Raw genomic sequence first — 24020 nt, forward strand, 5'->3', positions numbered from 1 at the left:
GACAAATTGTGGATGTACTTTAAAATTTTATATAAAATTGCTCTATTCTGCTGAAAGAATAGTTAGTTCATTTTATAATATGGAAAAGTTTATTTGAGTAAATTAAGGAATCATAATTGCCTGAAGTTAATATGCTCAGAGTGAAGACACTACATAAAAGGAATAGTTTCATTTAGTGGGAGAAACCAGAGTATAATTTATATAGTTAAAATATAAATCATTTTCAGAATCCAATGTGTTAACTACAACATAGCTAGAGAAAAAAGATTTGTTTCAAGGATCTTAAAGTAGAAACATTTTGAAGAAAGAAAGAGATTTTAATATGTTACAAAATAAGCCAAAACTAAATTGGGAAGGATAGTTAAGAAACCAATGAAAACAAATGTTATTAAAGTAAATTAAAATTTTTCCAGCGATTAAAAGTGCACTTAACAATATGAGGGATCAATGAAAGGCAAAAGATGTACATGATCTAAAGAGAAACCAGAGTATCTTTGAAGAAAGAAATTGAAGATGATATTTAGAAAATGGAAAGATCTCCCTCGCTCCTGTATAGATAGGATTAACATAATGAAAATGTCAATCCTACCAAAAGCAATCTGCAGATTCAACGCAATCACCATCAAAATCTCAACATAATTTTTCACAGAACTTGAAAGAACAATACTAAACTTCATATGGAAAAACAAAAAATTGAGGATAGCCAAAAGAATCCTGCATAATAAAGGAACTTCCAGAGGCATCACCATCTCTGACATCAAGCTATATTATAGAGCTACAGTAATGAAAACAGCTTTTCAGTGGTATAAAAACAGACAGGTTCACCAATAGAATAGAATTGAAGACACAGATATCAATTCACACACCTACAAACACCTGAATTTTGACAAAGAAGTTTGAATTATAAAATGGAAAAAAGAAACCATCTTCAACAAATGGGTCTAGCATAACTGGATGTCAACATGTAGAAGAATGCAAATAGATCCATATCTATCCCCATGCACAAAACTCAAATCCAAATGGATTAAAGACTTCAATATAAATCTGACCACACTGAACTAGATAGAAGAGAAAATGGGAAGTAGCCTTCAATGCATGGGTACAGGAGACCACTTCCTAAATATAATACCAATAGCACAGACACTGAGAGCAACAATTAATAAATAGGACCTCCTGAAACTGAGAAGCTTCTGTAAAGCAATGGACACAGTTAATATGACAAAAAGACAACCTACTGAATGGGAAAAGATCTTTATTAACCCCACATCAGACAGAGTAATGATCTCCAAAATATATAAATAACTCAAGAAATTAGACATCAAAATGTCAAATAATCCAATTAAAAAATGGGGTACAGACCTAAACAGAGAATTCTCAACAGAAGAATTTCAAACGGCTTAAGGGAATGTTCAACATCCTTAGCCATCAGGTAATGCAAATGAAAATGACTCTGAGATACCATCTTACACCTGTAACAACAATGATTGCTTATGCAGGAGAGGATGTGAAGTAAGGGGAATATTCTTCCATTGCTGGTAGGAATGCAAACTTGTACAACCACTCTGTAAATCAGTATGGCAATTTCTCAGAAAATTCAGTGGCCTGGGTCCCAGACACTATGACACTATATACAAGAAACTTAACGTTCTTCTTAACTTCCTTAGGGTTTCCAACAAGGCTGTGTGAGGCTCATATGTGTTCACAGATGAGAAATTACAAGCCTACCTTTCAAGTTCTAACAAGTAACCTACAAAATCCAGAGCCCCAAGGGAGGCAATTCTGCTTCCTTCAGCACCCCTATCAGGGCTGGTCCCAGGACATTCCCGTGCTGCTTGTAGCCCACCTTACTAACTAGTGCTACAGTGCCAAGTTATTTTCCCTTCACAGAGACATGTTAGTAAAGGTCAAATGTGGACCTGATGGGGTGGAGCCTGAGCAGCTATGTTTGGTGAACACCGCCTAAATCTGGACATCAGTAATCCCGAGCCGACTATGCTCTTCAGGTGAAGGTTGCTGCTGTTCTTCTCCTTTGCAATACTCTGGGTTGCCTTCTCTGTGACGTCTACAACCACCAGTGAGTAGCTGCAGAAGTTCTGGATGTCATATACAGCTTGGCCACCTCCACCAACTTGATGTAGATTCTCTGTATCCGCCAAAGCTGGATTGTATTTTTTTATGGTCTCCCTCAGCTTTTTCTCCACCTTCGTTTTCTCTTCCAGGAGAGTCTTGTCGGCAGAAGATGGACCTGTCTCTGACTTACAATGATCCAAGTTCCTTTGGAGGTTCTGACCAATATTCTGTTTTGTAGCTGTGCACACAGACAGGAAGAAAGCCAAGATGCTAAGGCTGAGCTGTGCCAGCCTCACGCATCACATCGAGCTGCCAAGATTGCCCCTGTGGCTCCCAAACAGAAAGTCGTTAAGCTGAAAACTTCCTCACACTGTCAAGCACTCTGTTCTGGAATTTGAAGGAGCTTTCCCTCGCATTCACCAGCATTGGTTTTCCCTTTCTCTTTATTTACTTACACGAGTGAACCTCTACTAAAATAGTGTTTGACCTCATTTCTTCTTCTTTTTGCCCAAATAAAAACAACAAAGCAAACCAAAATTTGTGCACTTGAACACACATAACCCAAGAGAGGTAAATGGAATGACTTCATGTACTCAAATATCCTAGATGCAATTAGAACCTAACTCAAAAATGAAGAATGATCTCCTCATAATGTTTTAGGCTAATGGTGCACTCACTTGGTACTAGTGAGAAAATATTAAACCATTATATTCTGTAGGCATTTTTAATTAAACATATTTCTTTTTTTTCTGGCCATTCAGCTCTTTATTAGACCATCAGGTGTTTTAGACAGGTGAAGGAACACAGCTTCACAGAGTTAAACAAACGCAACATAAAAGAAAGGAAGACATCTTTACATCATTAAACAAGTGTTCCACAGAATAAGCAAATATAATAAATCTTAAAATACTTCTCCGCCACCATGTTCTTCACCACAGCTGAAGTTAAAATGTGACTAGAAGAAGAAACACATGGTAGGACACAAATCTGGCATGTTCAGGGCCTGGATTCAAGTCCCAACACCTGAAGAGGCGAGGGGGATAATTCTGAACTTAGAGTAGATTAGCAGAAACTACCTTAGTAACTAATTTGTAGGCAGTAATTAAAAAAAAAACTGATTTCAGATTTAGTGACCAGCATGGCATGGTAACCTTAAGAGTAAACCATTGGCGCATATATCATGCCACTATTTCTTGGCTCTCTAATCAGACTTAAGAACTGCTCAACAAGTGGGAAACCATGCCGGGTACTGGAAACCTAGCTAAGTACCCAATGCTAGGGAAGCCATGGTTATTGGAAGAGGTTCTGCCAACACTAATTTATTAGACTATCATAATCCCTAATTTATAATTTATTAACATTTGTCCTTATACCCACAGATAAGCTTAGTCTTCACCCCTCCTCAAGAAAAGTCCTCTTTGCAACAGATAGATACCACTGCAGAAAACAACAACCAACCAAAGTGCAGAGTTGCTGAACCAAGTCCCAATAGGTTCTACCACTAAACATTCCCACACCTAAGCTTTAGGGAAGACTGCAGATGAGGGAGCAGAAAGAATGTAAGCTCCAGAGGACCTGGGAGTTTGTTTCCTAGTAACGTCAAAAGCTACAAACATAAAGTCTCACCAAGATGACTTCCCAAATGCAAGCAGACCAAGCAAAATACAAATGTGTACACCCAAGGAAAGAAGGCAAAGCTCACAAGGCCTCATTCCTAACATAAAGAATTATAGGCAATTAAGGAATGTTGGGAATGGGAGAAGTGGTCTTTTTCATGGAGTTCACCAATTGGTTGTCCAGTGTCAGTCAGCCAAATGGTATAGTCATACAAGTAAGATGATATGGTTATAATTAGGAATATGTGCGTATATACACATATATATGCATGTAATATCAGTTAAAAAAGAGGTGGCGAATTTGAATGAACATAGGGAGGGGAGTATGGGGGACTTGGAGGGAGGAAAGGAAAGGATAGTTATTCTAACTATATTATAATCTCAAAACTAAAATTTAAAACTCTACTTGTCAGTTGCTGTGTTGTGAGTGTAATAATGATAAATCACTTCATGCCATCCACTGTAGAAGACAGCAAGACTCATTTTATAACACAGACTCAGTTAAAAGTCTGAGAATCAGCAGGTCAGTGGTGGCACATACCTTTAATCCCATCACTTGGGAGACAGAATCAGGCAGATCTAAGTTAATTCAAGGACAGCATGGTCTACACAGTGAGTTCCAGGATAGGCTCCAAAGCTGCACAGAGAAACCCCATCTCAAACAACAAAAACAAACAAACAAATAAATAGAAAAGTCTGTGAGTCTTTTCTCCCCAAGCATGGCTATTTTTCTCTCAGTACTCTCTTATTACTCAGGTCTGTGTCTCCATTGTCTCTCCACAGTGCCTTTAGGACAATGCAGACTATAGCAAACTGTATTGGATTGGAAATCCTCAACATCTTACTCCATTCCATCATCAATAGGAAGAGGCAAATTCAAAACACTGTGTAATTTGTGACCAGCGGTCTCTGTGCTCTGCTCTCCACAGAGAAATGCATAGCCCTTAGCTGTGCATTGTTCTTGGTTCCCTATTTCATTCATGGAAAAAAAATGCTGTTTCTTCATAATGAAACAAAAGCTCCAATCTGAATTTCTTTGGGAAACACGCTTGTTTTAGGATGTGAAAGCTCATATTCTGAATATAAAATAGGAGGAATTTGGATTCTCAGTTTTCATCTGTTGCCTTTATTTCTGGCTTTGAAACTGCAACAAACAGCACAAAGAACAAAACTTTTCAGCCAGAAACATTGTCGGTCTGAACCTTTATGGGTAAGGCTAGGCTGAGACTGAGGGGTAACACATGTAATACATGAGGCTAGGACAATGCCTTGTATCAACAATGAATAGTACAATGTTTATGAAAAGTCAAAACAAGCTAATACATAATCCACAATGAAAAGGTATTATCATTTTAAATACAGGTAAGTCAGTGGGTTGGATTATTCCAGGTGATGGCCAACTGTATGCTGGGGAGAAGGGGTCAGATCAGAGAGAAGCCATGGAGCCATCTCCGGAGACAGAGGTGCTGTAACTTGGCTGGTAGGACATGATAGTGTGGTGATGCACAGATTAATGGAGATTGGTTAAATTAAGATGTAAGAGTTAGCAAATAAGAAGCTAGAGCTAATGGGCCAAGAAGTGATTTGAATTATATAATTTTTGTGTGGTTATTTTGGGAGTCTAAGCAGCCAGGAACAAACAACTGGCCTCCTACAACATGTCAGGATTAAAATATTGTAATATTTTTTCAATAAGTAAAAGGCAACAAACAATAATACTCTTTTATGATTTTACTTGTTATTTCTCATAAATGCAAAAGTCATTAAATTTTCTGCTTTTGTTTAATTAAAATTATATTATTTATCAAACATTATGCTGGGTGCTCCCCTGCTTATGCTGATGATTATTAGGCACTAAGGGTTTACATAAATTTGCATGTTTATTTTTACGATATTGGATTTTTCTGGCATGTTATTAAATATCTTTGAAATATTTACATAACTGATAATTTTCTTTTCATATTTAGATGACAGGATTCATTGATTTAATAAATGCTTCCAAATTCCCAGCTATAGATGCCAAATATATATAAAAGACTTTGATTGCTATTTGTGTTGTATTTCACTTTCATTTCTTAGAGATGAATGAAGGTCACATCAAAGCTCCCTAGGAGATGGCAGTAGAGAAAGACTCATGAATGTCTGACTGTGTCACTTCTGCTACTAAACAAGTGTGAGATGTTGATCAAGCTCCTGGAAGAGTCCTCTTGCAAGTGTATTTGTACAAATCAAATATATTGTCTGATTCCTGGTTAGAGAAATCCAAACAGGGCATATGGTCCACTTGAGAATTCTTGTTGTGTGTACATGTGTGCGCTTTTGTATGTTTTGTTTGGTTTTTAGTCCATTAAAATATCAAGTGAAATTTAACTTAGATGATATCTTTCTTTTCATGTGTTGGAATGATGTAATTTGACATTATAATTAAGATTCATTTTTTTTTCACAGATGTGAGAATCCAAATGAATACATAAATATTTATTTTCCCCATCATCTAGACCTCTAGTGGTTTCCCAGTGGGGTAGAATATATTTAAAATTTATTTCCATATGACAGCCCATTACTTAACCTGACTCTGACTGACTAGAGTGGACAGCCCACATACCTCCACAGCTTTCTCTCCAGTCCAAATTCACAAGCCTTTTTCTTCCTGTACCTAGGATGGTGCTCCATTAGAGCAAGGAGTGCTCCCACCATTCATTATCCTTTTCATATTACTTTCTTTCCTTCTATACTACACAATATTCTTCATAAGATAGGAGTTTATCTTGTGCAAATATTCTTGGTTTTTAAAATGCTTCTGTGTACATAGCTGGAAGCCAGTACATTGTTGAGTAAGTTAATGAATATTGACTACTATGATTATCAGTGGAATAGAAATTAGGTATAAGACTAAAAAGTATACAAGCCTATACACTGTCCCCTAGGGGAATGGAAAAGTGAAGCTTAAATCTCTAGTCGAGAGGTAGCTGATTCTTATTAAAAATGGACCTTGGTCAGGATCAAAGCTCTAGTAAGTTATGTAAATATCCTGAAGCTTCGCATCATCAACAGCAGGGTTTGCTTTTCAAAAGCAGTGGAAGAAAAACGGACACTTTTCTATTTCCACTCTTCTTGCCCTTTCAATCAATTAAAATGTAGAAAAACATATAGCATCTTAGTGATGATAAATTGACAAAGGCACAGTAGATATTTTACAAATAATATTTATAATTAAATATCAAATGCATATCCATCCCATCTCTGTATGTCCTTTCATAAATAGAGTTAGAAATATGAAATGCACTTCTCATGTATGTTCAGAAACAAGACACAAGTTGCCCATCTTGAATGCAGGCTTACAATTACAGGAAAATGGTAGTTGCAAAAAAGTTATTAAAGACAACTGTATCATATAATATTAAATCTGAAAATCAAAAGGTCATATTTGAGCTATGTAAATTAAGAGGAGTAAAATAGAAAATGTAAATTAAAGATAGGTAAAGTTTGCATAGATGTGAGTGTATGACGCAGATGATGTGTTAAAAATAATCTTACAAAAGCACAGCTACACAAGAATTGCTATCATGGCACTGAAACACTAGAGTAACTTGATTTGAGAGACCTCACTGTGTTACATCACATATATTTACATAAATTATAACAGAAGCTAAAGCACCAGAAGCCATTTAATTTCACAGATGTAAGTAGAGAGGCTGGTATGTAAGGTATAATTGTAGATAAGAATCCTGAAGTTTTATTAAAATGTAAAGGTGTCTATATATCTAATATAGGTCAATCTCCTGATCTATGTACAAATGTAATAACTAATTGCACTAGTTTAATTTATTATAAAATTTTCAATGCACCATCTCATTTTATAGACTGGTAGAACATCATAATATAACCATCATTTTAGAATCTATAACCGGTGTAGTCACTGGGCGTTTGGAGGAGAAACTGACTTAAATGTAATTAAGTTTTCTGATTAAATAATTGATTTTCCAGTCCTTTACAGAGTAGGTCACAAGATGGAATATTGAACTGCTAGTTTTGCTTCCTCATGTTAGTGAGTTCTTGTTCCTTCATGCTTTGAAAAGTCTGTTTGGTTATGTCTGTGAAATGTTCCTTCAACCCAACGTCTTTCTGATTCTGCTCCCAGCTCAGTCAGAACTTTGCTACTGTTGCTGCTGAAATGTAAGTTTCAAAAATTTTAACTAAGTGAAAAAAATGAAATATATTTTCAAGCAGATTCCCTTGGCATTCAACTTACACAAGAATGACCAAGCACTTATAAACTGACCAAGAAGCAGTCTGTCTTCTTGGTGGTAAGGTAAATGTGATAAATAGACGGGGCTACTCATGCTTTGCAAGACCCCTGGTTCCCACGAAGGACTCACAAATATCTCTATTACATACAGGGTTTGCATGTGGATTCTTCTTACTTCTCTTACCCTTTAACTCCCTTTTGACATTCACTGTTTTTCTTCCCTTTATATTTCCCCTGTGAGGAAAACCTTTTATTTGTTATTTTACCTTTAACCTCACAACCTAGACCATCTGAGGAAGAATGAACAATTTCTATCAACAACACCAATTGCATGAAATTAAAGGTGATATACATTTTACTTAGGGCAATCTAACATAATATTCACTGTGAAAGTTTGTAAAATGGCAAAATTTTAATCTATGTCAAACTGTATATAGTTTTAGTCATCAGAGGGACCTGCCTCCCCAGTGCTGGGATTACAAATGTGTGACACAATTCCTTAGTTTTTCACATGGGTACTGTGGATCAAACTCAGGTTCTAGCATTTGCAATCTACATATATGTGCATATATAGCATACACATAATGAATATATATTCATTATTATAATTCAAAATTATCACATTGATTAAACAATTTTTAAATGCTTTTATACTTAACATGAGATCTGTTGTAGAAGGCTACTCGTTCATTTCCTGACTTCCCAGCAGCTCAGACCTGAAATAATCACACAGAAACTATATTATTTGCAATACTGTTTGGCCAATAGCTTAAGCATATTTCTGGCTAACTCTTACATCTTAAACTAGCCCATCTCCATTAATCTGTATATTTCTACCAGGCTGTGGTTTAAAGGGTACATTTCCCATATCTGTCACTGGTGGGGCTACATGGCTTGTCTGTGACTCTCCCTTCTTTCTCCCAGCATTCAATTTAATTTTCCCCACCTCGCTCTATTCTTTTGTCATTCTTTATTAACCAATGGTATTCAGAGTATGCAGAGGAGAAACCCACCTACAATAGAGATCTTTCTTCCTTTTAACACTTTTTTTCAACTGTTGAAATTTCTTTAGTTGAAACACCAAAAACTATACATATTAATGGAATACCAAGTAATGTTTTGATACATTCACGTATTGTATAACATGTACAAATTAAACTCTCTCAGAATTTCAGTATTTATTTATGGTAGAAACTTTCAAACTCCTATCTTATAGCTCTTTAAATGTGCACTGCGTTTTTGTTATTTGCAGTTATGCTAATGTGCAGTAGCAGCTAAACAGAGCTGCTTGCTGTCACTTAATTGGAATTTAGCAGACAGTAATGAGCCTTTCCACAAACTCCCCTCCTGCTGTCACCAGCCTCAGGTATCCATCAATTTGGTGTGGAATGTATATTTAGTTCACATGTGTAATATATGGAAAGGATCCTTAATTTAAAAGTCATATATGTTGGTGCATACTATTCAATGCCTTAGAAGTTCTAACACAGTAGTATTTTTTCTGAATGAAGGTTAATCAACACTGTGTGTGTGTGTGTGTGTGTTTTTTAATCCCTGATGTAAGCATATCTACATTACCAGGCATTTTAAGGGGAATGTTGTTGTGGGATGCGCTTCTGTATGCTGTGAATATGTCTTATTACTAATGGTTAATAAAGAAACTGATTTGTCCACTAGCCAAACAGAAAGAAGGACAGATTCAGGGAGATGCCAGCCGTTGCCTGGGAAGCAAGATGTAAAGTAACAAGCCACAAGGCTCATGGTAAAATATAGTTTAATATAAATAGGTTAGCTTAGCTGTAAGAGCTAGTTAATAATAATCCTGAGATAATAGGTCAAACAGTTTGTAATTAATATTAAGCCTCTCAGTGGCTATTTGGGAACAGGTAAGTGAGACAGAAACCTCTATTTATAGAATGTTGATATTTGTAAGTAGAAACAAAAACAAAGCCATCTCCTACTAAAGCAAATTCTGATGGAAGAACTATAGAGTCTGTTCACAGAATTCATTTATGATTTACCTTTGCAAGTTTATGAGATAATGTTCATATTTAATGGCATTATTCTCAATGTAGAGCAGGCATCCCAGGAAACCTACAAGTACTACGGACAGTTACATGTTTTCAATTGCATACGACACAAAAGCCATAAACATAGTTTAACTTTTAGTCACACTAAAAAATACAAATACATAGAAAGACATAATTTTAGTGTATTTTAACACAATATATAAGCAGTGCCATCTTGGTACATAATAATCATAAAATATCCCAAAGCTATTTTTCATCATTTCCTTGATAACACACTTTAGAAAATAAGTACAGACTCAATGCTTGCAAAGTCTCTTAACCCAGATTCTTTGCACTTTATGTCCTTACAATATGTCATTTTAATTGTTATAATTAAAACCTGAATGGAAATTTTAAACAACAAACAAGAAGAAAGATGTCCATGAAGGAACTATGCTACTGGTAATGGATATACATGCAATGAAAAATGTAGAAAACTACAAGATGATACTGAGCTTTCTTACTTGATAAGTATACCTAACCTGTAGAGGATGTTAATTACTAACAAATATTAGTTGAAGATTTAGCATGGGAAAAAGTTGATATTCCACAGGCAGAGGTAGAAAGCCAAAGGAAAAATTTGATATTCCACAGGCAGAGGTAGGAAGTCAAAAACAGATGAAAAGAAATTTGTTTCTAGGCATAATGGCACTAAAAGTTAAAGTCTTAACCTCAGCTAGTGGGAAGACAAGATTACCTACAAAGAAAGAACACTCAGAATAGCAGTTGGTCTTTCACTGCCAGCAGGAACAGAAACTGGAAAACACTGAGGTACTATCTAAGGGTGGCTTTGAAGAATCATCTTTCAACTAGAATTGTAAACCCAAAAAGCAACATTTCAAGATCAGGGGTGAAATAAAATCATGCCATATAAAAGCAACACTGAGGGAATTTCCATCAACAAACTTCTCTAGCATACTTTAGAAAGAAAGAAATTGACCTGGTGCTGAAGCACAACAGTCCATAAAGGACACATGAACAGAGAGACTGAGTCAGGAGAAAAAGAGAAACCCACCTGTCTGCACAAAACATTACTGATAATATTCTTGTGGTTTATGAAACCCGTAATACAAACAAGGGCCTAAGAATGGAATATAAGCCAGAAAAATGACTCTCATTTAGACTGATGAAATAGCGGAGATAGGAAATGATCTTCACGAGATGCCAACTGTATATTTACATCTGTATTTCATCTTGGTCTGCTTTTATATTCTAAGATCAATCTACAGGTCTAAAAATGCAGATGTTCCAGATGAGGGCACATCTAGTTCCAGATTATGGTTCCTATGTACCAATATGTATAAAATGTACCATGATTTCTCTAGCAAAATACATGTGAAGTCAGCAATGATTTTATCTATCACCAATCCATTGAATACTCCCTCTTCTCCCGAAGCCTCATGATCAGTCAGCCACTCCAGATGTTTCCTTCTAATATAAAATATTATTTTCCAAATTACCCTTTTATGTCTCCCAGCTGGAATCTGTGTATTATCCTTTCTTAAAGTACTTCTGATTTGTTGGAACAAGTTTCTGATAAAGAGTAGATAAACCTCTCACCACGTTTGTGGTTGAGTTGCGTCCACATCTTTGTATCTTACCTCTTAACAAAACTCAATCTGAATTGCAGAAAAAAAACTCTTGGTTTTTCAAAGATCATGCAAGCCATTTTTGACATTTATGTAGCAGTCCAATTCCTGGTGATCTACAGAATTTTATAAACTTTACATAACTTAACCTTTGGTGGCTGCTGGGGACTTTGTTTTCTCCTACAACTTGATAGCATCTGTTTTTGGCCACTCTGCTACATATTCTATAACTTACCAGTTCACTTTCATTCAGAAAGTTGTACTTTCCCCAATCCCTTATCTCTAGTATCTTCTTTGCTTGTGATGATTCCTCAACTATTGATTGATATATGCTTTAAATTTTATTTCATTCTTTACTAGATGCTTCACCCCAACTAACAAACATTTTTGGTACTGGGAATTACTCTGAAAACTACAGAAGAGAAACTCAATCATTAATATCTCTCAGCTACAAACCCTGTGACCTAAAATAGTGACTAGCCTGTAAAATATATTAGCACAATACTGGCACAAATGTTATGAGAGCAACAAACTGCTTTCTGATTATACAGGATTGAACCCATACTTGACACTGAAGAAGTGACCAAGAACCTGAGCCTACATAGATTTTAGCCCTTGGGGAGGACCCACTACTATTATTAATCTAAACCAGCATAGTAATAAAATGACTCCTTATGACATATTGCTATACCTATAGATCAGAGCACCATTCATTAGGTAACCTTCTCAATGTGCAAAGTAAGAGACTTTGAAGCACTCAGTCCTAAAGGGGACATCTTCACCAAAGCCCTCCCATGAAGGTTGAGGGGTCTATGTAGAAGAGGAGGCAGAAAGACTGTAAGAATCAGAGGTGATAGATGACTCTAAACAGTGTCTTGCTGACACAAGACTGATGTGCATATGAACTCAAAAGACTATGGCGGCACATACAACATATGTGTAGGTTCAAGCCATTGAGAAGGGAAAGCAGAGATGGGCTTTTACCCCTAACAATAAAGTTACCCGCAATTAGTACCTGCTGGGGAAGGAAAAATCAGTTTCCTCCAATGGAGTTTCACTGAGTATATTCACCACACTTCCAGGCAGGTCCCTAGCCTAGGAATACTTGGCCCACACAAAATAAACTCAGTGGCATGTTTATAGGCTTACTGTCTCAGTTTATTTTGTTTATACATTTTGTTCTTGTTGTCTTTTGCTTGTTTGTTTTGATTTCTATTTTTGTGGGTTTGTGTGTGTGCGAGTATGTTTTTTTTTGTTTTCGGTTTGCTTGTTTGCTCTTTTAATGAGAGAGAATGTTAGAAACAGCACACAAAGTTGGTTGGGTAAGAAAGATCTGGGAGAAATTATGGAAAGGTGAAAATATTCAAAATATATTGTATGAATAATTTCTTTCAATAACACAGAATATTAGATGGCATCTCACAAAACTCTTATTGTTTGACAGCTCCACCCATTTATAAAATGACTTCCAGTCATTTCCTTTCTACCCCTCACATCTCTCTCTCTCTCTCTCATTCTATGCAATCACCGCTAGCAGTTTCATGTGTTTGTGTGTGTGTGCGTGTATCATCCACTGATCTTTGAGCTACTTGTCCCAGTTTTGGTTGGAGTTTATTTAGTGGAGCGTGGGCAATATATCTGTGACTACACGATTGAAGACAATGACATTTCAACCCTCAGCAACCACAGATTGCCAGCAATCCTACTGGAGGGGATAAGTCTCGTGGCCCCTCCCCTGTCTGTAATGAATTGTTGGCAGGACTAGTCTTATGCAGGTCTTGTATGATTTGAGTCTGTAATGGTTATTAATACATTGCCTAGCTTTTGGTTTGTTAACTGTACAGAGAGTCTAGAATCTCCTAGTTATTGTGTAGATTAAGTACTCACCAAATATTGACAAATAGCCCTAAGAATTTGATGCACAACAGTTATTATTATTATTTATTATTACTATTATTATTATTATTGTTGTTGTTATTATTATTATGGCTTCTTGAGACAGGGTTTCTCTGTGTAACAATCCTGACTGTCCTGGACTCACTTTGTAGACCCGGCAGGTCTCAAACTTGAATTCACTGAGTCCTGCAAGCCTCTGCCTCCCAACTACTGAGATTTAAGGGTGTGTGCCACCACCACCCAGTCTATTTTCTTGTCTAAATGTGAAGACACAAAAACTTTGGAGCATCTAAGGAGATAGTGTGGTTCTGTTTCTGGAAAAGATGGACTTTGTGACCTTGCTAAAGAAACCTGATACTACCTTGCATACAAGCCTTTCTTCTGAAGCTACTTCTAACACTTCCAGATTATTTTTTACTGTTAGACACTTACTGACCACTGCGATGTTCATCCTTCTGAAGTTTGGTATGGCACTAGCAGCACTTACGGATCTATACAGAACAGAGCTAATCCCTCTTTCCCATCCCAGTGCGAAAGGACAGCCACTATGTTTGTCTTAATTATCCAGTAGGAGGGTTGTCATGAGACCTTCATCCTGTCATCATAGCTCATAGAGTCAAATCTTCTCACTCTCTCGGTCACCTCCTATGCATGCTTCCAACTGTTAATTTTGAGGGACAATTATTGCTAATCAAGATTAGTACCATTATTGACTCTAGCACTCCATGTGTGCCTTGGCAAAGAATTATTTCTCATGTTTTTCTACCAGACTAAGTGCCTTTTCCCTTAACTTAGCTCCTTTTACTGAACTTTATGATTTTCTTACACCAAAACCAAGCTGGAGTTGGTCTCCCAGTGTGGTAATATTGGTACATGAGACCTAATGTGGGTACTTAGTTTTAAATAGTTTAAATAGTGTAGTTCCTGTGTAAGACTCTCTCTGGAAGTGAGACATTGCATAAACAGGTTGATTTAAAGGTAAATAGGACTTCCTAGCTTTGTTTCACTCTCTCACAACTTAGCCCCCTATGAGTGGACACAGCCCAAATCCACTCCTGGAAGACAAGAAGCATCTTCAGTATCCCATTTCTATATCAACGTAAACATATATTCTTTATGTGGAGCCTAGACAGGCACTGTAGGAAGTTAAGGACTACCAGTCTGACAGAAGCCAACTTGGAGTCTGCCTGGTGTTGTCAGAGGTCCTGTTCATGCCAAGCCAATGAGGGTTACTCCAAATGTCAATGGATTGGAATGCCTGGGTGCTCCCAGACTGTGTAAGTTTTTCCCTGTTGTTATATAAGTGAGTGTAAGCCTTCTCCCTGACCCAGTGTCTGAGACATTGACACTGCACCTTCTCACACCCTCCCCTGAGGAAGACTTTAGGGCCCAGCAACAAGGTACTCTGTTTTAACAACCGATCTAAGATAATGATCCGTCGATGATTTGTTTGTTGATAGAATAAATTCTGTTTCCAAAGTCAGACATTTCCTTTCATGTCACTGATGTCTTTGAGTGTTTTGTTTCTCTTTAGCATTAGCATACTGGCTGGATGGCACTCACTGTTTAAATGTTTCATATAACTTATAATCAGGAATCCTTTGAGAAAGCATGCAGCCTCCATTTTCCATTTCCAAGAGTGAATGCAGTGCCTAAATCTCTATATAAGTTATTGTAATGAGTCCTCAGCATGCACAACGGCTGAGGTCATGAGGCATTTGGCACAGTGCCAACACATGAAAGAATTTTATGAAATACTTAATCAGTTACAAAGTAAAACCAATATTTTTGTATTTAATACATGGAAGTGATACAAATTTAATATTTGATTTTTTTCCATCACCATAAACGCTGCATACTTTATGAAAACATATTCTCAGCCATCTGGGTTTTCTCCTAGGATATTTAATAACTATCAACTTAGAAACACGTGATTAACTGAAATATATTCCTTTACAATAGAATATTTTCCATGATATAAATGCCATTCTAGATTTCTATAATTAAATACAAAACAAAACATAATAAAATTTTATAGACATTCACAAAATTCCTAGAACTAGTGGCTGTTTTCTCATATCCCAAGCCCAGAAAACAATGGGCACACAGACACTTGTGATGTGAGTAACATTTAGTTCTTACCATTTTCCGAACATGTGCAGAAAGTGGCAGGGATACTCCCATTGTCTGAGAGTTAGGCCTCTGCTTTTAAAACAAGTGATAGGATCAGACTCTGACTACGCTGATGGATTTTTTGTAGTTCTTATTTAAAATTGGATACACTCCAGCTTTGTACTGGAGGCAAGAAAACATAAGGTTTAGAAGTTGCAATCACTCTCTTTCCTAGTGACATTTTTACTTCAAAGGATTGACAATGCAAAGGCCGAGGCTGGCAACACTCTATGTCTCCATGATTTCCTGTGTTTTCTACCGTGGCTCTTCAAATAGTGAACACTTTGTAAGACAAAGTGAGAATTCCTCAAAGCAGTGGTGCTTTGCAGACATGTAATTACCACATATTTTTGAGAACCCTAATGTTCACTTGGTTTACCAAAACCCTTGCTAGAGCTAGAATTAAATTCATCTGGAAGAGTCTAGAAAGGGAGGGGTACAGAGCCAGAGTAAGCATAAGAAACTGGAGAAGTGGAATTCACGTCTGGATTTCAGCTTTGGCATTGGAACCAGCCAAGGTCACTTAGAGTCAATGAAACCCAAGTTATGTAGCAGTGAGCTGAGAAGCTTGTGCTCTTGGTGGTGTGGATAACATTAGCCCATGTTGACACTCATGCCCTCTGCTGTGAAAAACCATAGAAATGGAAGTTGGGAAATTTTCAGAGAGCATGATCAGTTCAAGTTGTTCCTACTTTGCCCTGACACCCACGCCCACCCAGTGGGTCACACTGAGTCCAGCTAATTGCTGACATGCTCTACCTTGTGTTTTTGTTGGATAGAGAATCACTCCTGCAGAGCTTTCTTTAAACCTGTAGACACTGCAGGATGGGGAGTTCAAAAAATGGAAAGACTAGCTGACTTTCTCTCTCTAAGGAACCAGACAAAGGCGTTGAACTGTGACACCGTGCCTGGTTATGTCTCCTGGATGCCAGCTCATGGAGTGCAGCTTGGAAGGAAGGCAAGAGCAACATGCAAAAGATAAGAGTGGAAAGGAGAGCCAAAGTCAGAGCCGGGAGACAAATGTCAAAAGCAATTCAAGTTATTTTTTTTCTGATTATAAAACTAGAAGTCAAGGAGTTGGAGATTTTAAAATTAAAGTCATCAAATGTACAACAAAAAGTATTAAAGTCTTTTGGAGGGTAGGTAGTCTGAGGGAGATGGCTTCCAAGGCTCTAGTCATCTTTATCTGTATATATTGGGAACTTTCCCACTTTGTAAGTATTCAATGAGTCACGCCCATTGATTTTGCGCTAATCTTGAAGACAGTTCAATTAAGTAACCATAAAATTCTCTTACTCTCACACAGAATCAATGAGGATTTCTCCTTTGAACATGATGGTATAGTCTCAATACCTTTCAAAAAAAACCAGGAAACAAAAACAGACATTGGAAAAGTACTAGTTCACAATGAAAAAAAAAAGGGGGGGGGGAGACTGTGGCCACACAAGTTAACACCCCAATTTCCAAGAATTTAATAAGATCGAGGCCCAGAAAGTCTGACATTGTATGATAATGTTTAGATAGGGCTGGAAGATGAACTATAAAGTTCATCTTGTGATATAAGCCCAGTGCCTGTTGTTGACAACAGTTGGCTTGAAATAACAATATGGAAGGCATTTAACACAATAAGGTAACCTTCTGTGTGCCTATCATCTGCCCCTCTACCAGTCTATCCACCCATCCACTTGTCTACCTATATAATTTCCCAACTCTACCCAGAAAATAGAAAGTGCCTTCTGTGATAAAAATAGAAATCTTTAAAACCTTTAGATCAATTCTGATTTTATTGGTCAGTAAAAATAATCTAGTCACACTAAAAATTGAAAATGTACACAAATTCAATTTAAACAAATATACAATTCTCTAAAAGGGCTCAACTGGACTTCAAGTCCCCTCTTATCCATCTCTCTTTACCATCTTTCTAGAATTTCCCCTGCTATCCTCCCTTTGCTAATCTCAACATAGCACACACATTTTGCTTTGGTAACGTTTTGCCTTTTCTCCTTCTTCAGGAAGTCCTAGCTGCATAATCATGTGACATCCTTCACCCAGAGGTCACTCTGGTGAGGTCTGATTGGCTGTTCTAATATTTCAAATCAGCGGATGATGTGCTGACACATTATTCTCCTTTCAGTACTCTTTGCTTTAGCATTTCCTTCTTAGCACACATATTCTACAATAACATGTATCTTTCATCCTAATTTCATTTATGTGGTCTTACAAAGACACATATGTCCACTCCACATCCATTTCTATTCTTACACTGTGTCCTACTGGACTAAATTAAGGTTAGGAAAGTCTTTTATATTTTAAATAACGATCTGTATTTGAATCATTATTGGTTTCTACCTCCCTTCTCATTCAATGAGTTTTGAATTTCGGTTTCTTCTGCTCACTTTTTCACTTCTACTTCCTAAAATAGCCACAGGAACTTAGTTGATGACTCCTGCATATTCATCAAATGAATTTCTACAAAAACCACCATTTACAATAAATGATTAAAGAATTGTTAAATCTATCATAAGAAGATGAGAATAAAGCAAGTGACCAATGAAAATTGAAGAATAAGATACAGACAACTAAATTGCATCATTATTTCTGAAGTCTAAAGTAGATGGGAACAGATGATATTTAGAAAGCAGAATCATTTTTATAAAGCTGTCAGTTTTCCCTGGGCTAATTGTACGACCTTCTCTCAAAGTACTAATAAGGTACTGTACTGTAATTGGTGAGAGGTGATTTCACTTTTATGCATAAAATGAGACTACATGAAAATTATGCATAAAGGATAATTAGTATTCATTGCTTCATCTTATGTTAAGACACAACATCATCTGTTATTTATACTTTATATTGTTGTCGACTATTACTGTAAATATGTGTTACACTTGTTTATGGTGCTTTTGCTTAATGATGTAAAGATGTGCTGCTTTGCCTGCCTAAAGCACCTGATTGGTATAATAAAAAGCAGAATGGCCAATAGGTAGGCAGTAGAGGAATAGATGGAGCTAGAGGACAGAGAGAAAAAGTAGAGGAAGGAGCCTGGGGCCGGGGAGTGTGAGAGCAAGAGCAAGAGTGAGGGAGAAAGAGAGACAGAGAGAACAGAGCAAGCAAGAAAGAGAGAAAGAGAGATAGCTGTCTGGGACCAGTCAGGCAACTGCCTGCCCGTTAGACATGGAGGAAGCAAGAAAGGTAGTACATATAGAATGAAAGGTGAAAAGCCCCAAGGCAAATGTAGATGAGGAGAAACAGGTTAACATAAGTTATAAGAGCTAGTGGGATGAGCCTAAACTAAAGCTGAGCCTTTATAACTAATAATAAGTCTTCGTATCCTTATTTGGGAGCTGGTTGGCACGCAAAAGAAAGCCTGCTATATTATATTATTTGATTTTGATTAGGTTTTTGAATTAACATGTATAGTAAAAGATCTTATTATGGAGTCTGAATGCATACTTTTTTCTTGCTGATCATCCTTCCCATCTCATACTCTGGCTCTGGTCACCTTTGCTCTCACAGCATCTCCCTCTAAAGCATTAGTTTTGAAAGTGAGATAAATGTAGAACTCAATAAAAAATCAATAAAAAAATTGCCAAAAAAACTGAAAGTGTATAACAAATCTACTTTCATTTTCATTCAATTTACTAAATGCTAATGAGTTGAAATTTTTTGTGGGTTTTTTTTTTTCTTCACCAAATCATTGCCTTCCAGGAATAGTATCTGTTTTCTAACATTGTAAGCTTTTTTTCCCCTCATGTTGGTAAAATCATTTCTTCTGGAATTTTTTTTAATCATTAAGTACAAACACAAGATAATGACAGATTTTCTTCAGCAACTAACATCTCTGACTTCATTTAACAGTTTACATAATGGCTGTGCACTTCCTTTACATACATGTTTCTTAGATATGTATTGAACATACTTTAGCATCTGCCCACATCTGTATTTGTCCCTGTAGGTCTGCATTCTCTCTATCACTGCTTCTTCCACTGAATTCCATTAAGAAGTTTGCAGTTCAATTTTATACATTGCCTTTTAGTAGATTATATAGTTCCATATGTGATTTCTCAGATATTTTAATATTTGTGCCTCTTTGTTTAGTCTGCTCTTCCTTAAGACTGACTACTCAAGGATAATTTAAGATATAAGTCATTTTTATTGTTACATAAAATAATCCTTTGGAATTTTGATCTGACATTGCTAACTACCAGCTTACATTCCCAACCCTGTAGGGGAAGCCCAGCCCAATGGGGGGTATGTTTGCCTTGGGCTAATGTTTACTTTTAAATCTGGCGGGCATGAGCCCCAATGGTCCTTTTTGTATTTCCTGTCCATCGCTGGATCCCTGGTGTTGTAAGCTATCCCTTCATTAAAATTTGCTGTTTCATATTAAGCTAGCCTGGTTATTACACCGTATACACAACCCTACTGACTTTTGTTTTAAGATGTGATGTAATACATAGCAGGGTTTACCTCTAGCTCAAGCTTCTCCTGCTTCAGCCTCCTGAGTACTAGCATTGCAAAGCTACCATACTCAGCTAGTAATTGACCTCTTTCTAAGAGCAGTTTTTGCATATGGGGATTCTGTATATTTTTTTTTTTTTTTTGCATTTTGGAGCTTCTTTTGCAGTTCTCAGGCAGACATCTTTCTTCGAGGATAGGTTGTATATCAATTGTAATAATTTAATATTAATTAAACTATGATGATGGATTCCCTATTGTATGCTGTGAATATGTTTTATTACCATTCATTAGTAAAGAAGTTGTTTTGGCCAATGACAGGGCAGAATATAGTCAGGCTAGAAGATAGATGATAGATAGATAGATAGATAGATAGATAGATAGATAGATAGATAATAGGTAGAGTCAAGGAGACACCATATTGCTGCTGGCAGAGGAAGGCACTAGAACCTTACTGGTAGACCGCAGCTTCAGGGTAATACACATGTTAATAGAAATGGGTTAATTTAAGATGTAAGAGCTAACTAGGAATACACCTAAGCTATTGGCCAAACAGTGTTGCAATTTTTATAGTTTCTGTGTGATTATTTGGATCTGGGAGGCTGGGAAATGAACAAAGAATCTCTGCTTACAAAATTAGAAGTAAATCATTAAATTTATTGTTAGGTGTTTTAAGAATTTATTTAGTTAGGACCAAGGATGAATCAGTGGGTTAAAGCACTTGCAGCCAAGCCTGATTGAGAATTTGGTTTCCAGGCTCTGCATGGTGAAAGGAGAGAACCTCCTTTAGCAAATTGCCTCTACCTATTGTATCCTATTTTTAAATATACTTAACCAATATCTTTCAACAAAATATAATGCTTAAAATGATTACAAAAGTGCACAGCCTGCTCTGCCATCATGATCTATTCCTTGGGGTCAAAGATTGGCTACCTAATAGGGGCACAGTGCAAGGTAATGATGGAATAATAGGCAGCCTGTGGACTGTTTTTGTTAACTTTGTCCCATGCCACAATGTACAAGGGCAAAAGCAAGGCAAAATTTCAAATGCACATTGTTTGTCTCGGGTCATATTATGTAAATAAAAATAAATTTGAAGGTGTATTATATCATTTTTAATTAAAGAGAGAGAGAGAAGAAGGAGGAAAAGGAGGAAGAAGAAGAGATGGCTATACCAGGTCTTTAATTTATGCTTAGTGATTTAGTGCACACATTTGAATGTTTGGCAGAAATCACTCTGGTAGGAGAAGGCATAATAAATTACCCAGAGTTCAACAAATTGCAGTTTGTATCCTAAACATATGTCTATAGTTATCCTTTGGAGAATTGCCAAGTGGTCCCCCTCATTCTGTAAAACCAAGGGTAGATTCTACAACAGCAAGGGAACAGAAAAATAGAACCCTTAATTGTTTCAGGGAAAAGAATAAAAACCATATCTTTACTAGAGTATTTTTAGGTTTTAAATGAAATTCAGTTTTCCCACCAGAGCCTGGATGCAATAAGGGTGGACAAAGAGCACAGCATTCCCTCTCTTTCCAGGCCAACACAATGTAAACTCCTCTGTTTTACCACACCCTTCCCACCACACTCAATTGGATCATCTAAACCTAAAACTAAGGTTCTTCTTGATTGAAATTTTAATACAATGTGGTAAATTAGGTAATAACCAATATTATTTCAATCACTCTGCCCGAAAAGTACACAAGTACACTTCAAAATAAATAAATTTTATGATTCATTTCCCCCAAAACAAAAGATGTCTTTTCCCCGACTGGAATACTTGAATGTATAAGGGGACTGGATAGAGTAACAAGATAATCTTTAACCTATGAAATCACCTGCTTTCTTCTTGAAATACTTGTCTATTCTCCTTTAATAAATGATATCAAAACATGGTAGTATTAAACATAACTATTATTTCATTTGCCCATGACATCTTGGTGAGAACTTTGGACTGTGTTCAGCTGAGGGTTTCTTCTGTTGATCTCATTAAGGTTCATCTTCAAACCCTAGTTCCCATGGTGGGTTAGCTGCTACTGAAATCTGTATGATGGCCCCAACAATATTCCTGCCACTTTGACTATACTGATTTCAAAAAATAAGTCTGTGTTCCTTCATGTGATTACCTCAGTGTCTTAAAAGGCAAAGAATGGAAGCTTAAAAGTCTAGACTTGGAAAGGGACAAGAGAGTTTGTGTCACATAACCTTTGTTAAAGACACAAGACCAACCTACACAGAAAATCCTTAGCTGATTTTATATCCTGATGGATAAAAACAACCAAGCTGTGTAGGGAAGTATGTTAACACATAAATATAAAGAATTATTAAGAGTTATTGCTAATAATTTGCCATCATTAGCAACATGAGAAGCAGTTTTTTAATGCATTGACATTGTAAATATAAAAAATATGGTATTTTTGAGGGGCCAAGCTAATGAAGGATGGATTTCTGATGCTTAATCTTGAATGTCCACTTGCTTATATTGATAAGCACTTCTAGGATTAGTAAAACACATCTCTGGTATGCTAACAGAAGTATTTCAAGAGATGATTAAATAAGGAAGGAAGAGTGGGTCTAAAAATCGGTGGCACCATACCATAGGCTAGGAAGCTGTGTCCAACAAGAGTGGGGAGATAACACAGGAATTCTTTCTGTTTCCAGGCCACCATGAGCTGAACTCCACTGTTCTACCACAGCATTGCCAACATGCTGGACTAGATCATTTGAAAGTAAAATGAAGCTCTAGTCTTTGTAAAAGAAACATTAATACTAAAGAGATAAACTAGATTGTAGCACACATGCTTGTCAATAACTTCTCATCAATTAAGTAAACTTTGAAATAAATAAATTTGGTAATTAATTTTCTCTAAAATAATATGAGTAGCAGCTAAATCCTTTAAAAATTATTACTAATCCCCCTCTTCTCTCTCAGTCTGTGTCTGAGTTCTTGGTCGGGGATGATAGCAGGGGAAGCATACATGCATTTGTGTTACGTTAGTAATTTTACTAAATTGTTACCACAACACAACAAAAACGTTAGATATGAGTCAACATGAAAACCCTCTTAAACCTTAAAAGGAGATGATGAAGAAAAGCAAAATTGCCTTCTAGAGGTAAAAAACTGCCATCATTTGTATCTATGTATTAGACAATAATTAGGAGAATTACTGTCTTCACTGAAAATTGTTTATCTCACAGATGTCCCTTCACTTTGATGTAGAATTATGTAGAAATGAGGTGTATTTCTCTTTAACAGTTAGACTATGCATTGATCCAATGCCATTGTTATAGAAAGCAACTTTTGAAAATAAATTAAAATCCTAGCTATGGTACCTGAAGTCCATCATGACCAGTTTCCATGATGCAAAAGGTGTGTGAAGGTGACAGAATTGTATTTTAGGATGAGAGCAGGAATTAGACCTGAGTAGGGAAAGGTGCATGGCTTCCCAGCAAGGAAAGTGATGTGGCTTGGGTACAATTCTGGGGCAAAAAAAAATTATTGCAGATGCTAAGTTAAAGCTAGTGTTACATGTTCTTTTCTAAAAGTCACTCATATTTAATACACAACCTATCCATTGTTAACTAATTCTTTCACACACAGAGGAATTGATACCTGCGAGGTTAAGATGTCTTGTTCACAGCTGCATAGTTAGCTGCCAATAAAAAGAAGGGGCTGAAAATCTAGACTGCAAGCTATGCAAATGACAGAACAACACTTTTCTTTCTTAGATATTGAAAATTCATTTGAAATGATTTCATACTCACCTGGTTACCTAATGGCCCTTGTCCTCCCTCTTCATGTGGGCAATTGGTCAAGTCTACCCTCCTCTCTCTTTTGTTTGATTTGGATAGTTTGGACACTAGGATATTGATGAAAGTTTAAAGAACTCTTGTCAACACT

At 36.6% G+C, this 24020-nt stretch overlaps 1 pseudogene; it reads right to left on the reverse strand.

Moving 5' to 3' along the window:
• Positions 1–1747: 1747 nt before the first annotated feature.
• LOC121449290 overlaps positions 1748–24020 on the reverse strand; it is a 138286-nt pseudogene continuing 116013 nt past the window's right edge.

Source organism: Microtus oregoni, unplaced genomic scaffold (assembly GCF_018167655.1).
Source record: "Microtus oregoni isolate MIOR12 unplaced genomic scaffold, Mior012 000006F_ref0000085, whole genome shotgun sequence".
NCBI lineage: Eukaryota > Metazoa > Chordata > Mammalia > Rodentia > Cricetidae > Microtus > Microtus oregoni.